Genomic DNA, 17,169 nt, shown 5'->3' on the forward strand with positions numbered 1-17,169 from the left:
CCGGTGATGGTAGACGGGATATCAACAGAGAGAGAGAGAGAGAGATGGAGGCCATAGTGATAATAAAGTTGCAGGTAGAGGAAGAAGAAGTTGCAGGTAGACGAAAAGACAAAAATGCCCTCACATGCGTCTCACGTGAGGGCATTTAACTGACTTTTTCTAACCCAGTTAGCGTAAAGGACAAAACTTGTAGGAAAAAAAAGTTTAAAGTACACCGCCTGCAAGGAAACTTAGAAAAGGACACGAACCGTAATTTGGCTTTTTTTAAAGGACAAAATTTGTAATTCTTGTCTTATTATTATTATTATATTGAGTTGACTATTTTGACCAATTTGTATTATTATTTTAGCATATAAAACATGTTTGAAGCTTTGAACAATGTCGTCTATGAAATAAATATCAAGCCTCAAACGGTGGTTAGTTTTGTTCGGCAATTTGAAAATGTAGTTGATATTGGTTAAGTTTGTGTCGCGTTATGAAATGACACGAATTTAATCAATATAGATTAAGCTCGTTAGAGTATCAACACCAATGTTTTCAGACTCGGTCTGGACGTCGACCCAGAAGCCTTACCGGGTCAAAGGTCAGACCAACCCACTCGGGAAGACGAACCAGTGTTTGATCCGGATGACGTCATAAATAATTTATATATAATAACCAAAAATCATAATAATAACATACTTTAATTTTTATTTATGTTTTATACATAATTTTTAAATATATATGATTTATGTTTGATAATAAGAACATCAATGTTATATTGGTTGACTCATTAAGTAATTATTTAAATCTTCTATATTGAAAATGACCCAGATTTGAATCCTAATATGCACATTTCATTTTGGATTTAATGAAAAAATGGGTTTTACCGGTTGACCCGCCGGATCACCGGGTCCAGATTGACCGTCACCCCGCAAAACCCGGCCAGGCTTTTAGAAAACGACCCAATATCTGAAAAATATAAAACATATTTTAAAATAAAAAATGGTTAATGTGGCATAAACAGTGCCTACCTACCCCGTTGCCCAATGGAATTCTTGTGCTGCCATAGACATAAGTTTTAATCTTATATGTATATAATATAAAAGAATTTTGTATAAAAAATATATATATTTTTTAATCGAACAATCAGTCCAGCTCAACCTATGTTGTCTATATCATGTCCATCCGGCCTTAAGTCTTCTTTAGTTCTTTTCATATGGATGCTTTAGTTCTTTTATTTCTCATGTGTATATATAGAACTTGTTACATTATTTCAATTCAAGTTATGTGAAAATTAGAGAATCCTTTGATGTTTGTTTGATTAGGCTATCCGCTATGGTGGGGGGCTTCAAAGCCCCTCAACAGTGGCACGTCAACGTCACGTCATCGCCTCGTAGAAAACAAGGCATCGAAGCCCACCCCGCTATGGTTTAATACCCCTTAGGTACCCTATATATATATATGTGTGTGTGTGTGTGAGAGAGAGAGAGATGAGAGAGGGAGCCCCATCACCGCGCCCATCGTCACAACAGCTGTTCCTCCTTCCGCGCCCGCTTCAACCGCGCCCCTCCGCGGTGTTCCGCGCCCTCATCACCCCATCCACCGCGCCCATAGCGGATAGCCTTATGATCATTTCATTTCACCAATGGAGACTCATCATCTAGCTTGATTTATTGATTCTTCGTCATCAAGTTTGTTTCGATCTAAAACTTTCGTAGTCTCGTTGCTCAACTCTTTTCTTGAATTTCAAATTGAATCAATCTCTATATGTTCAATTTTCATTTCGTATCTCTTCAATCGATTATTGTTTGATTCATCTTTCTCCGTATCGAATCATTTATCTAATTTGGTTTCGTTCGGTTTATAATTAATCTTCTTTCAAGTATTTATGTTTCAATTGATATGATGTTATTCCCCATCTTGATGTCTCTGGGGCGGGACGCGGGAGTCTAAAAGCCCACTTGTTAGGCCTTAGGACTTAGGTAGTTAGATTTGTGTCCGACGGAGACTAGTTAAGCCTTGATTCATTATTGAGCTTAACTAATTCCTGTCGGGTTTGTATTCTATTATACTTTCTCTTGTTATAAAATGGATTGACATGTTAGTGAAGTTAATATTTTGATTTTAAAGATAAGAAGTTTTAAATTTTAAAGTTAAATACTTTGAATTTTAATTTTTCATATATTTATTAACTTTTAATTTTTCCAGCATTTTCATTTTATTAGTTCTAACCGTCTATGGGTCAACTCAACTCTAGCCTGACCTATTTTGGCCCATACCAAAAATGTTTAGTTAAAGGTTCACATGTACCTGGTACCTTCCCATCATGGCATCTTGCCACCTCTTCAATTTCCATGTCTTGAGTGTGTATTTGTGCATGCAGATATACGTATTTGTGCATACATACATGGTTTATTCGATACAAAAAATCTGGTCCTCTAGTTAAAGTCAAATCACACGAGGCTCAAAAGTCAAGAAGTCAAAAAAGAAAAAGAGAGTAGAATTGTAGAATTGTAGAAAGTAGATGGCTGATTAGTTGGGCTGCCATTGGGCCTGTTGGAATGACTTGTTTCCAGGCCTAATGTTTATAGCGCCTCATTTTTTTGAGATCTTATGTTTCATGTATATGTTTTCGTATTACGGGATTTTTTATGTTATTTGTTTTTAATATTTATATGTTTTTTTGGATTTTAATTTTATTTATTATAAGGAAGTTAAAATATACTTAGGGTTTAATGATAAAAGGGTTTCACAAATAAATTTGATGTTATAACCCATTTTAAAAGTTATCTAGGCTTGACGAGACCCATGACCTCTTTATTTTTTACCATAAAATTGTTTCTTAATTATAAATAATATATTAAAAAAAACCGTATATTAATTTTTAGTATATCCCTATTTTAAAGGATTTTCATATTAAATATTTGGTGAGATGAATTTTTAATTTAATGATATGTTACAACCCATTTAATGGCTATCTGGGTTTAGTGAGTCTTATACCCGTGAACTCAGGCCAAATACATGAGAAGTCTTCGTGTACAAATAAAGCAATCTGGTGACTTGAGAGAAGTTGGGGAGCAAACAAATAGCTTTTAAAAGTTTCGTTTATATATATTTAAGATAAAGTTATCGTAACATCTACTTTGTCAAAAGAATGCTTTGCAATTTTATTTAAAATTTGTTTTTGTTCAAAACAAGGTTGGAGTTTAAAATTGTCCCAGTGTGTTCTATCCAATAAACTATTTTGTATCTCATGTGTTTGTTTTACAACTTTACAAGTTGCATTCCTAAACTTTAGGTTTAAGTATTTAAAATGCTTGAATGAGTTCAAGATTTATCCTAAGTTTTAAACACTTAAACCAAGGCTATTTGACTGTCAAATGAGTTGGCTAAGGTTCAAAGTTTAATGAGCAATCTTACAAGCTTCCATGAACCAACTTGTCTCTTCAAACTCCTTTTTTAGTGTGGTGTTTGGTTTTTGCTTATTTAGTGCATTATGATGTCATTATATCATTATGTAAAAAATCCATAACTTTCGAGTGGGATATGAACATGGGTGAAGCTTGAACGAGTTCATCGGAAGAGCCGGACTCAAAATGTATTTAGAAAAATCATAAACAGGGGGGGCTTAAATTTTCAGTCAAAAACGGGTAAATTTACATTACTACGCAAAAAAACAGGGGGGCCCCGGGCCCCTTACTAAGCTTCGCCCCTGAATATGAAGATGGAGTCGGATATGGGTAATTGACTTTGTCAATTTCTGTTGGAACTCCACCTCTTATTACCTCAATTGGCGTATCAATTACTTTATTGGCATGGTCAAATATATCACGAAATCCAACTCTTCATTTTATATAAATTATTATAGCAAGTTCACAACATGTTCAATCCAAAATCGGGGACTGTACACGAAAAACCCATAAACGTAAGACTGTTTGGCAAACCCATGAGTTTACTAGTGTCTCTTTTTAAATACGCTAGATCAACCGGTGTTATTTAAGTGTCAGGTATAATAACATATAAAAATTGAACACCGGACTTAAGTTAATCATGCATCATTAAAAAGAAGTTGAACCTTCTTGATTCACTGATAATGGCTTGTGGAAAAATTAGTACAGAAAAGCGAAATTCCTGGAGGGTAGTATATGCCATTATACAGAGGTATAAAAATGCTTTTTTTAAAGAATTAGAATATTGTTAATAGAAGATAATTGCAATATATATTGTTATTCTTAGATAAATTCTAGATAATATATTCATGAGAAATTTTCTTTTTGAAATGTCTAGGAAGCACACACTACATTATTATTTCATATGTATATAAGTTAATTCACTTTGACTATTATATCTGCCATTAATTGTATTTGAAATTAGAGCATGTTTAGGATTGGGTTTCAAAAATGCTTATAAGCTTATTGGTTTTTTTAAAAGTCAGGATTTGTGGCTTTTGAAAAATCGTTTTTTAACTCTTTCAAAAAGCTAAAATAAAAAATATTTTTGTGATTGCCAAAAACATTTTAATTTATTGGCTTTTTGAAAACACTAATAAGCCAATAAGCATTTTTCAAACTCAATCCCAAACATGCTCTTATTATCAGTGTCTTTAATTTTGAGCCGACGTATACTTGTTTGACATCACTAACAGATTTAATTTTTAAGCAAGGGAGCCGTCCCAATTTTAAAGGGTTGGGCTAAATGTACCCCTCTTGTGTATTTGTCATGCCCTCTTTCCTGGACTTTCAATTCCTTTTGCAATTTTATTTGACGTATTACTACCCCCTAATATTTTTTTGTCATTTCAAGTCTCCCTTTAAAATATCAAATAAAAAACCTTACATTTTATTTTATCTTTTTTCATTTTCTCTCTTTTTGTGTATGTTGTTCTTTATCATAATAATAATATTTATTATTATATATTATAAAATGTATTTAATGAATAATAATATAACGTCTTTATAAGAACATGACATGAGAAAAGAACCAACTTGTTGATCAATTCGTATGTTGTTTAATCTCTTTTACTGATTAAAAAATGTGATTTTTTTTATTAAAAAAGAGTTAAATTATCTCTAAAAGTTATTTTTAAAAACTCTAATAGTTCTAAAAAACATATAGAAAAAAAAATTAATTAAAGAAACATTTTTTTGCATAAACAATTATTTTGGTTATTTTTAATAACTAAAATACTGTTTTATAATATGAAAACAAAAGAAAAGAAAAACTTTTTAAGGTATAAAAAAATTATTTTTAAATAATAATGATAATAAAAGATAACAAAATGGTAAAGGAAAAAACAAGAAGGCTTAAATTGTATTAATGTACAATGTTAAGGAGGAAGCACGCTTAGTAAAACTGAAGGGGAGAGTGGTACGTTTAGCAATACCCATTTTAAACCTAGACAAAAGTGTAGTATTGGTGTGAAAGTAGAGTGAAATTAATATTTGTTGTTAACAAAATCACTTATTTTATAATTATATATTTTTTTAAATAAATTAAACATGAAATAAAAATTATTAAGAGATTCACTAACTGTAATTTTTTAGGGTATATAAAGGAGATCAAGGGTTCCATCCCGACGCGGTGTACCATTTAGCTGTTAGAAAAACCCGTAAACTTTTAGGACCCTACCCTTTTAACTTTGTCAATTTAAACTGACTGGATTACACTAAAAGCACATAAAATTAATAATAATAATAATAAATAAATAAATAAAATAAAATCGGAAGGAAATTACTTTAAATTATAAAAATAATAATATTAAAATGTAATTTTTATATTACATTTTTTTATTTAATTTATAACTTAACTGGATTTCCAATTTTTAAAGTCCTTGTCTTTGAAGTCTTGGGTTGAACCGGCTCCCACGACGACCTGAGCCAATTTCACCTTCAATCAATTAAAAGTGTCTTTTAGGTTAATGTGTCACAAGAGTTAACCGAGCAACCCCCACCCCCCACATACACACACACAACAACCCCAGAGTCGATGCGCAAACGTTTAAATTGAGATTTCTCTTGTTGAAAGGATTATTTTATACAAATTGTTGGGTATGTCGAGGCAAACTTTAAATAGTTTAAAGAAGGTTACAACAGGATGTCTAAAAAGCGTTTCACGACGTTACAATAATGTACATCGACGGTTTGTCAGCCCCATGCGGTAATCCTTCATACGAACATGATAAATATTTAGCTATGCCCGAAAGAACCTCACATGAGTGCCTCGAATATTTTTGCAATTTGACTATTAAGGTATACAATACAGAGAACTTATGTAGGCCGACTAATCACGACATTGCACTTCTGTAAAGCGCACTTGAAGCTTGATAGGGCCTTTCAGGGATGCCCGATAGCATCAACTGTACGCATATCCTTTGTGGGTCATGTGCAACACATTTGCGAGGCCAATAATGAGAGACGATCAAATATATCCAACGATCTCACTCAAAGTGGTGGCGTCAAATGATCTATGGTTTTAGCACGCATACTTTGGTCCTGCCGGTTCAAACAATGACATTAATGCTCTTCACCAGTCCCCGATATTCAACGATTAAATGCTTGGAAGTGCACTAAGGTGTCAATTTCAAGTTAACGAGCATAACTACGCTTGTGGATATTTTCTAGTTGATGAATTCACCCGTGTTGGTCTACTCATGTGAAATCGTTTTCATGGCCACCTGAAGAAAAGGAAAATTTTTAAGAGGTTGCAAGAGAAAAGATTTTGAATGAGGTTTCGGCATTTTGAAAAGTAGACGAGGTATACTTAATCAGTTGGCATGGACAACGAAGCTAAGTAAGATAAGGAATGTGGTGTGTGCGTGTATCATATTGCAGAATATGATATTAAGGAATGTCGACAATGCAATATCACCGGAGTACGTGATAGACTCTCCTAGCGATGGCGTAGTTGCCAATGATATCTTATTGGAGTAGTTGAATGAACAAATACATTTTAGACTACGACAATATCTCGTGCCAAACGTTTACAGAGGGAGTGTCACCTACTGATGCCATGCAAAGTAAAAGATCATGGCCATACATTACTTTAAAAAATCAATATAATTTTTGTTAACATGCATAAACAAACAAACCCGTGTTTATGAAAACATACTCATTAAAAGATTTCATTAAAAGGCTTCATGAAGTCATGAACCATTATGAGGCGTCGTTCTAATAAATCAAGCATAGTCTCTTAAAAGAATTATTAATTAAGATGTAAGACGTTACTAAACACCCCGTTAATAAATATAATTTTTAATTTTCGCTAGATCAAAATTCACATAGTTGCCATTTTTCTATTTGACTTAATACCTCAATTACTTATTTTATTAAGTTTTTTTTTGGATCATGGGTTAAAAAAGGTTGACTGAATTATATGTTCCAATGTGCCATTTGTTTAGGTTCAAATTCCTTCTAATTTACTTCACTGACCTCCAGTTTAGTTATAAAAAATATTATGGTCCCTCTGGTTGCAAAGAACACGGTATGATTATAATCCGTGTATTTGTTGTCCTATTCGAACACATATTTTTTAGAAATAGAAAATAACAACTAGTATGCTATATTACTTTTAAAATACTTGTTTATTCAATCATGTTTAATATACAACTTGACTCTAGGATCGATGTTCTTGCAGCCTGATCGAACCGAATGGTAGGATCAAGAACTCTCTACCCTTGGTTCGGTTCTCTGAACCGCTAATCAGGGTCGACTTAATAATTTTGGAGGCCTAAATTGAAATGAGATTTAATAGTCCTTTCATGACAATTGTTAAAAAAAAAAAACGTTTATTATAGATCTTGAGCTCATGACGTACTGCTTAACAATTACCTAATTACCACCAAACCAATACATTACTTGCAATTTACTTGCCAGTATAATATATCTACATATAATATGATTTTTTTTTGAATTGGAGGTTGTAGTTAAATGTAACATTCGTCAATTTCGGGTGTTGTTTGTATTCGTTTTTGTATTTGTTTATTATGTAAACCGACCCGATTTGTAAATCGAAGCTTATGTTATAATCAAAATGATAGATTTATGTTACAATATTGTTTCACACTTGTTGGGTCTTGAAAACATCCTATTTTTATTTTTATTTATTTATTTATTTATTATTTTTTTTTTGTTTTGTATTTTTGTCTTGATCCATTTTGCATGAAAACTCTTGTGTCTCACACCCATATTTGACCACCAACATTACCCTATATATACACCACCTTTCCTCTTCATTTTTCCTTGCTACAACTCCAAAAAAAAAAACTCTCTCAAACATCAGAGATTCAAGGTTATCTTCTTAAGTGTTCTTGAAGGTTTTTAGTCTTTCATCTTAATTAGTTTGTGTAGCCTTATTAATACTTGTTTATGGTTGTGCAACATATATATAATATACACCCCTTGTTTACCTTTGATAGTTACTTCTCCGATTCCGGTCGGTGAGGTTTCGGACCTCATAAGGCAATGCTTCATGGAGGACTTCGTGTCCTTAATATATATACATCTATATTACTTGTTCATACATATTAATCTTGCTTATTTTAGTTTGTTGGTCATGTTGACAAGTTCTATGGTTATGGGTTTTTAAGAGTCTATGCTTCGGTTTAACCGTAAATAGCTCTAAACAGTAAACCGAACTTTGTTACTAGTTTTGTTAAATAATTGTTTAAACATACTTAATGTTAGATCTAAGTTTCTAAAATCATTTTTACAAATTCTATGGTTATGGGTTTGTAGAATCTTACCTCGGTCTTAACCCAAAACACGATCCGAACCGAAAACCGAACTTTTGTTTAAAGACTTTATTGTTAACTTTTGGTTGTAAAACTTAAAGTATTTTTATTTGTACATTATTATACAAGTTCTTTAGTGTTTGGACATGTGGAAACCATCTATGAACTTGTTGTGAGATGGAAACCGAACCAAACCGATTCTTACTCGCTTAAGACACACAAGTGTGTTTTTTTAGCCATCAAGACTTGTATATTTCTTTAAAAATAGTTACAAATTGATTTTTAAATATTTTCTTAAGTACTTGGAAATGTTGGATCCAACTTGATCTCATAACAAAGTTTGGACCGACAAAACCGAACACTCGCTTAATGTGCGTTGTTAGTTCTAAAACAATGGAACTACATACTTGGTTAAGTCTTATTAAATTTTATTGAGTTATCTCATAACATTCAATATTTTGGAAAGTTGACTTTGGGTTTGACCAATTATCAAGACCCGAACCGACAACCCGAACACTCGATAAAAAAAACCGTTTTAGTATCTTTATTCCAAAGGGATTTGCATTCTTGCATTTTACCCACCTTATTACTTAACATAGGTTTAGTAAATATTAAGGTTAGATACTTTAACCCAATCGAGCAAACTTACATTTTTAAAGGGTTATTATTATAAATTCTTAAATAGTTACATTTTAAACCTGGAACTTTAATTATTTACATTTCTCAACATTTATTTTGTTTAAAGACCTTCAAGACAACCTTTCTAAATTCAAGACTTCTTTTCTTTTTAGGCATTGTGCGTTAAACTCATCGTTCCGACAAATCTCTAAATTATCATCTTTCAAGTTTACTACTTGAAGGTGAGTACTTCTGTCACACCCCGACCAAAGGCGGCAGAACATGCCGAGGTGTAACGATTGTCCATAAACACATGACGCTAATTAAAGTGACAATATTTAATAAACTCATTTCATTTCACAACATCGAAAATGTCACATAACAATTATCCATAAAATAACCATAAACAAGATATCACAAAATATGACAAATTTGATATTGTTCATTTTTACTAATATCCTAAAGTCTTTAACGTCGTTTTCTTCACAATCATAAATCAACCAAGATGCAAACCTGCAACATTTCATAAATAAAGTTTGTCAACACAAAGGTTGGTGAGCAATTCATAAGTTTAATCATATTAGTATATAATAAAGATAGCCACAAAACTTGTATACGAAACGATAAATAAAAGTGGTAATTTGGATAAATAGATATCGCTAAACACATTAGCGACACCTAGCTATAAGGGGATGCTAAATAGTCTAGGATTTTATAGTTATCGTTAATTGCATTACGTTAACGACACCTTGCTATAAGGGGATGCCAAATAGTCTAGGATTTTATAGTTCCACCAACCAAAAGTGATAAACACATAGGCATATAAGCATAGAACACCAAATCGAGCAATTATTTAGGTAAAGTATCAACTACGTTTGTGGTTTAAGATTCAAATATAAAGCATTTTGTTGAATAAGTATGAAATGTCACCCCCAAAATAAAAGATGGAAAATGGGGTATGAAGTACTCACCTTCAAGTAGTAAACTTGAAAGATGATAATTTGGAGATTTGTCGGAACGACGAGTTTAACGCACAATGCCTAGAAAGAAAAGAAGTCTTGAATTTAAAAAGGTTGTCTTGAAGGTCTTTAAACAAAATAAATGTTGAGAAATGTAAATAATTAAAGTTTAAGGTTTAAAATGTAACTATTTAAGTGTAACACCCCGACCAAAGGCGGATTATACATCGGGGCGCCACATATTGTTTCATTACTCGTGACACTATTGGGTGTCAATATTTAATAAATACATTCATTCGCGCACGCGCAAAGTAAACACAAGATAACATAAAGCAACATAATTCAATATTATAAGGCAAAATATTCGAACAACAATAACTTGTCTTGTTACATTTTAATCTAGGTCAAAAGTAAAAAAACGTCCTACGTGTCCACAAGCTCCAAATGTAGCTACAGCAAACCTGAACATGTGTTAAAATAAAACGTCAAACACTTGCGTGTTGGTGAGAAATCAAGTTTAATACAATACATAGATAACAATAAATCTGCGCGCAACATGTGTATGTCTGGTTTTCAACAAGGGTGTAATCTGATCGGGACCAACTCTAAGATTCATAGACTGCCAGTGCTCACAATTGAGCTCACAAACAAGAAAGACTGTGCAAGTGTAAACAAAGAGAAAATCATAAACGATTGTTCTCCCGTGTTCATCTAATGGTACCATGAGAACTGCGGAATAGACCGACAAGACGGTTAATGATCCACACATACAAATAAACAGCCAAGTCTACATCCTCAACACATGGGATACTGCGCGACTAAAGTTCATAAACAAGTTTAAGACTCTAAGTTTGTATGAACACATGAACATCCCAAAACATTAAAAATAAAAAGGGATTAGGTACGAGATTACTCACTTGATAAACGATGCGGTGTAAGATAAAGCAAGAACCAACTCTTAACAAGCAAAGTTAACCTATAATTAAAGATTATTGTTTTAACGATTGGTTTTAAGTCTTGATTATAAGTTAGCATAATTAATAAGTAAATTATTATATATAATATATATTACCGGAAAAGCAGGGCAGAACAGGGAGGAAGACGGAGGCAGAGAGAGAGGAGACGGCAGAGAGAGCAAGGAGGAGGTTAAAATAAGTGTTTGTGTGTGGAGTGTTAGGAAAATAACATTATTATTTATAGGGAAACCCTAGGGAACACAATCCATAGAAAAGGGGAAAAGATCTCCAAAAAGTAAAAGATTCCAAAAGCAAAAGATATCAAAAGATATGGCAGCTGCAGGGGACAAAGGAAAAGCTGACAGGTAACAGTAAACAGGCATGGGCGGGTCAGATAAAGGTACTGGTCAAGCATGGAAAAAGCAGATCTCAAAAGATAATGTCAGTCACTTTTTTTCTGTCAACCAATGGGGTTGGCGCGCATGCTGCGCCGAAAGTAACTTTTCAGACATAAGATAGGTCAGGTCAACAGCACAGAAGATAAGACAACACAAAAGCAAACGGCTAGATTAAACAGAAGAAAACTCAAAGGGTTTAGCGCGAGAAGGCTCGAGCGCACGCGCGAGGGCGAAGGCTGACAGAACAAACCTTAGCTCGCCGCGGGAAGAACTATTATCCTTAGCGCGCCGCGGGAAGAATTACCATTCTTAGCGCGCCGCGGGAAGAACTTCCGTTCTTGGCGCGCTGCGAGAAGAACTACAATTCTTAGCGCGTCGTGGGAAGAACTACCGTTCTTAGCGCGTTGCGAGAAGAACTACAATTCTTAGCGCGTCGCGGGAAGAACTACCGTCCTTAGCGCGCTGCGAGAAGAACTACAATTCTTAGCGCGCTGCGAGAACAGTTCGCCTCGCGTATCGCAGGAACAACTGATCTTCGCGCAGGCTTCCTTGTAAGGAGTCTGACGCGTGGAGCTGCGCAGACAACCTTAGGCGGGAAGAAACAAAGGACACAAAAATAAGAGAAGGGGGGTTCAAGGCTTAAGGGCGGGACGGCGACAAGAGAGAGAAAGAGGCGGGACGGCAACAAGAGGGAAAAGAAGGCGGAGAGAAGAAGAGGGACGGGACGGCGGAAAGGAAGAGAGAGAAAGAGGCGGGAAGGAAAATATATTATTATTATTAAAAGTAAAATATAAGTATAAATAAATATTAAATCATAAAAGAAAGAGATCGGATAAGGGAAACGGGTACCTGGGTCGGGTCGGATCGGGGCAGATGTCACAGTCTCCCCTACTTTAAGAAATTTCGTCCCGAAATTTATCTCGAAGTAGGTTGCGCAGAGAACAGGTGCGGGTACTTGATCTTCATTTGATCTTCCCTTTCCCATGTAAACTCGGCTCCGCGCTTGGACTCCCAGCGAACTTTCACGATAGGGATACGACTGCGCTTGGTTTGCTTAACCTCGCGATCCATAATCTCAACAGGCTTCTCAACGAAATGCATAGATTCATCAACTTGAACTTCATCAAGTGGAATGTGAAGGTTCTCGTCGGCTAAACACTTCTTGAGATTGGATACATGGGACGTTGGATGCACATTACTGAGCGCGGGCGGCAGGTCAAGTCTGTAGGCAACTTTTCCCACACGCGCGAGAATTTTGAATGGTCCAACATATCGAGGAGCAAGCTTACCTTTCTTCCCAAAGCGGACAACACCTTTCCAAGGCGACACTTTGAGGAGAACAAGATCACCAACTTGAAATTCGAGAGGCTTCCGCCTACGATCTGCGTAACTCTTCTGTCGGCTTCTGGCAGTCAGCAGATGGTCACGGATCTTGGCGATTTTATCGGTTGTCTCTTGAACAAGTTCGGGTCCTGTGATTTGAGTTTCACCCACTTCGCTCCAACAAATCGGGGAGCGGCACTTACGACCGTAAAGTGCTTCAAATGGGGCCATACCAATACTGGAATGATAGCTGTTATTATAAGAGAAATCGATCAAAGGCAGGTGCGAATCCCAATTACCTCCAAAATCAAGAACACAAGATCGGAGCATATCCTCAAGAGTTTGAATAGTTCGCTCAGACTGACCGTCAGTCTGAGGATGATATGCCGTACTCATGTCCAAGCGAGTTCCTAGCGCAGATTGGAGAGATTTCCAAAAGCGAGATATAAAACGGCCATCGCGATCGGATATGATGCTCAAAGGAGTACCATGGCGGCAGACAATTTCCTTGACATAAAGCTGCGTGAGTTGCTCGACACGGTAGTTTTCACGAATGGGCAGAAAGTGAGCAGACTTAGTCAAACGATCCACTATTACCCAAATGCTATCATGTTTGCTTGCTGTCAAAGGTAACTTGGTAATAAAGTCCATCGCTATACCTTCCCATTTCCACGTAGGAATTTCTGGTTGTTCGAGCAAACCAGATGGGCGTTGGTGTTCAGCTTTTACTTTAGAACAAGTCAGGCATCTAGCTACGAACACAGCAATATCCTTCTTCATACCGGGCCACCAATAAGTAATGCGCAAATCCTTGTACATCTTATCAGCGCCAGGATGAATAGAATACCGAGATTTGTGCGCTTCACTCAGGATATCAGCGCGAAGATTCTCATCAAAGGGAATCCAGATGCGATTGAGATAGCAGAGAATTCCACTCAGATTAGGGACAAAGTGCGCTTCCGCGCCACACGCTAACTCGGCGCGAAGATTACCATTACTGATGGATGCGCGCTGCGCGTCGCGAATGCGTGATTCAAGATTGCTCTGAATCGGCGCAAAGTGAAGCTGCGTGCGCGGCAAGATACAGTTAAGCTGGCAGGGTTTTCGGCTGAGCGCATCGGCTACCACATTAGCCTTACCAGGATGATACCGGATCTCACAATCGTAATCGCTGATGAGTTCGTTCCATCGGCGTTGCCTCATGTTGAGTTCCTTTTGATCAAAGATATGCTGAAGGCTTTTATGGTCAGTGTAGAGGATACACTTAGTACCATAAAGGTAGTGTCTCCAGATCTTCAAGGCAAAAACAACTGCGCCTAGTTCGAGGTCGTGAGTTGTATAATTCTTTTCATGAACCTTGAGTTGCCTTGATGCGTAAGCGATAACCTTGCCTCGTTGCATAAGAACACAACCGAGACCTTGGTTGGATGCATCGCAATACACGACAAAATCTTCATTACCCTCGGGTAGCGCAAGGACAGGAGCTTCACACAACAAACGCTTGAGCGTCAGAAAGGCTTCTTCTTGCTTCGAGCCCCAAATATACGGTTTACCTTTGTGCGTTAGAGCTGTTAAAGGCAAAGCGATCTTCGAGAAGTTCGAAATGAAGCGCCGGTAATAACCAGCTATGCCCAGAAAGGAACGGATTTCGGTAGGAGTGGATGGCGTAATCCAGTTCTTGATTGCTTCAATTTTGGATGGGTCGACATGGATACCCATCTTGTTAAAAACATGGCCAAGAAACTGTACTTCATCCGACCAGAATTCACACTTGGAGAGCTTAGCATAGAGCTGCTCGGTTCGAAGCTTTTGCAACACCAACCGAAGATGTTGCTCATGCTCGGCCTTGGTCTTAGAATAAATCAGAACGTCATCGATAAACACAATCACGAATTTATCCAAGAAAGGCCTACACACCCGATTCATTAGATCCATGAAAACGGCGGGTGCGTTGGTTAAACCGAAGGACATGACCAAGAATTCAAAATGGCCATAGCGAGTTCGAAAAGCAGTCTTCGGAACATCTTCATCGCGGATGCGCAACTGGTGATAGCCAGAGCGGAGATCAATCTTGGAGAAACAAGAGGCACCTTGGAGTTGATCAAAGAGGTCGTCAATACGCGGTAAGGGATACCGGTTCTTAATGGTGAGTTTGTTCAACTCGCGGTAATCAATACACATGCGAAACGATCCATCTTTCTTTTTAACGAACAACACCGGAGCACCCCAGGGCGAAGAGCTAGGGCGAATGAATCCTTTAGCGGTCAACTCTTGAAGTTGACTTGCCAATTCTTGCATCTCAGCGGGCGCAAGACGGTAAGGAGATTTGGCTACGGGGGAAGCACCAGGGACAAGATCAATACGAAACTCGACTTCACGAGCGGGAGGGATACCAGGAAGATCATCAGGAAAAACTTCAGGGAAATCACGCACAACAGGGATATCGCGAAGCTTCTTTCCTTCATCGGGTTTAACCACATGGGCTAAAAATGCAATACACCTTTTCCGCATGAGCCTTCGGGCTTCGGCGCAAGACATAAGTTTAAGACCACTGGAGGGTTTTTCGCCGTAGATATGAAGATCACCATTTTCTCGAGGTATGCGAATCATCTTCTTGGCGCAAATAACTTCGGCGCGATTATGCGAGAGCCAGTCCATACCAATAATAACATCAAAACTTCCAAGAGGCATGGGGATGAGGTCGATCAGAAAATCGTTTTCGTTAAGGTTAAGCGTGCAATTTTTAATCACGGAGTTAATTAAAATAGTTTCGCCATTAGCCAATTCAACTGAAAAATTTTCTTTTAATTCGCTGCGCGGTCGCGCAAGCTTCTGCTCAAACGCGCGAGAAATAAAACTTCGATCGGCGCCAGTATCAAAAAGTACAGAAGCATAAAATCCGTTAAGCAAAAATGTACCATTAACTACGTCATTATTCGCTTGCGCTTGGTGCGCGGTTATGTTAAAAGCTCGGCCACGCGTCACTTGGTTCGAAATCTGGTTCACCGGATTCGCTTGCGTAATCTGAACTTGTAGTCTCGAGCACGCGTTCCGGAAATGACTGGGATCACCGCAGTTAAAGCACGATCTGGGTCGTGGGTTTTGGTAGGTTGGTTGTGGGTTCTGCGGGTAGACTGGTGGTGTTGGCGTAATTGGATTGGCGGGAAGAACTCTACAGTTTTCCGCCATGTGACCAGCGCGGCCACATCGGTGACAAAGTCGACACGGGGTTTGGGTTGGGTGGTGAAATCTACAGGTTGGGCAAAAGGGGTGGTTTCCTGTGCAAGGTTTCTTAGTTAGCGGGGCAGGGAGTGCGGGATTGGTTAAGGTATAGTTGTGGACTATAGGGGGAGTTGGGTAAGCTGACAGTGGGTTAGGCGCGTAAACTGGAGGTTGGTAAGTGGGTTGCTGGACAATGGGCGGGTTGGTAAGCGCATAGGCTTTGCGCCTGCGCTTGAGGTTGTTACGGTTTGAGGGTTCTGGCTTGGTTTCTGTTGGTTCAGGGGCAAGTCTTGGTGGGTTTGGTCTTCTCAGCTCCCCGCAGGAACAGGGTTCCTGCTCTGACATGGTTGTCGCTGAGCACAGCGGCCAACTCAATGGCGTCAGAGAGGGTTGCTGGGTTTCTGGCCCATACCGAATCTTGAATTTCCATGGGGAGACCCCCAAGGAATTTCTCGATGGCTCGGCGGGAAGGGGTAACAAGGTGAGGAACAAGCAGGCTTAGTTCATGGAAGCGCGTCGCGTATTCGCGCGCTTCGCCGCTGTATTGCTTAAGATTCCAAAATTCTTCCTCCAGGCGCTTAACTTCGTTGGGAGGGCAGAATTCTCGCGTAAGAATTTCCTTGAATTCCTCCCATGTCATGCTAGAAGCAGCTTCTGCGCCACGCGCATGAGCTACTCCATTCCACCATGTAAGCGCTCTAGATTCCAGGACACTGGAAGCATATAGGGTTCGTCTGTCTGAGGGGCATTGGGTGTGGAGGAAAGTGTTTTCTATCTTCTCAAGCCACTGGAGCATCACGGTGGCTCCTTCAAGACCTGTGAACTTTGGAGGGTTACCCGCGTTAAAGGACTTAATGTTATAACTGGAGGTATTAGCATTGTTTTGGTTTAAGGCTTGGGCTATTGCGGCGGCCATTTCCTGGGAACGTTGCTGTCTACGCATGCGCGAGGCTTCTCTTCTCTGAAATCGGCGAGATAGTGGA

Source organism: Bidens hawaiensis, unplaced genomic scaffold, assembly GCF_021521415.1.
Source record: "Bidens hawaiensis isolate Kalapana, Puna unplaced genomic scaffold, B.hawaiensis_p1.1 tig00029881_1, whole genome shotgun sequence".
NCBI classification, from domain to species: Eukaryota; Viridiplantae; Streptophyta; class Magnoliopsida; order Asterales; family Asteraceae; genus Bidens; species Bidens hawaiensis.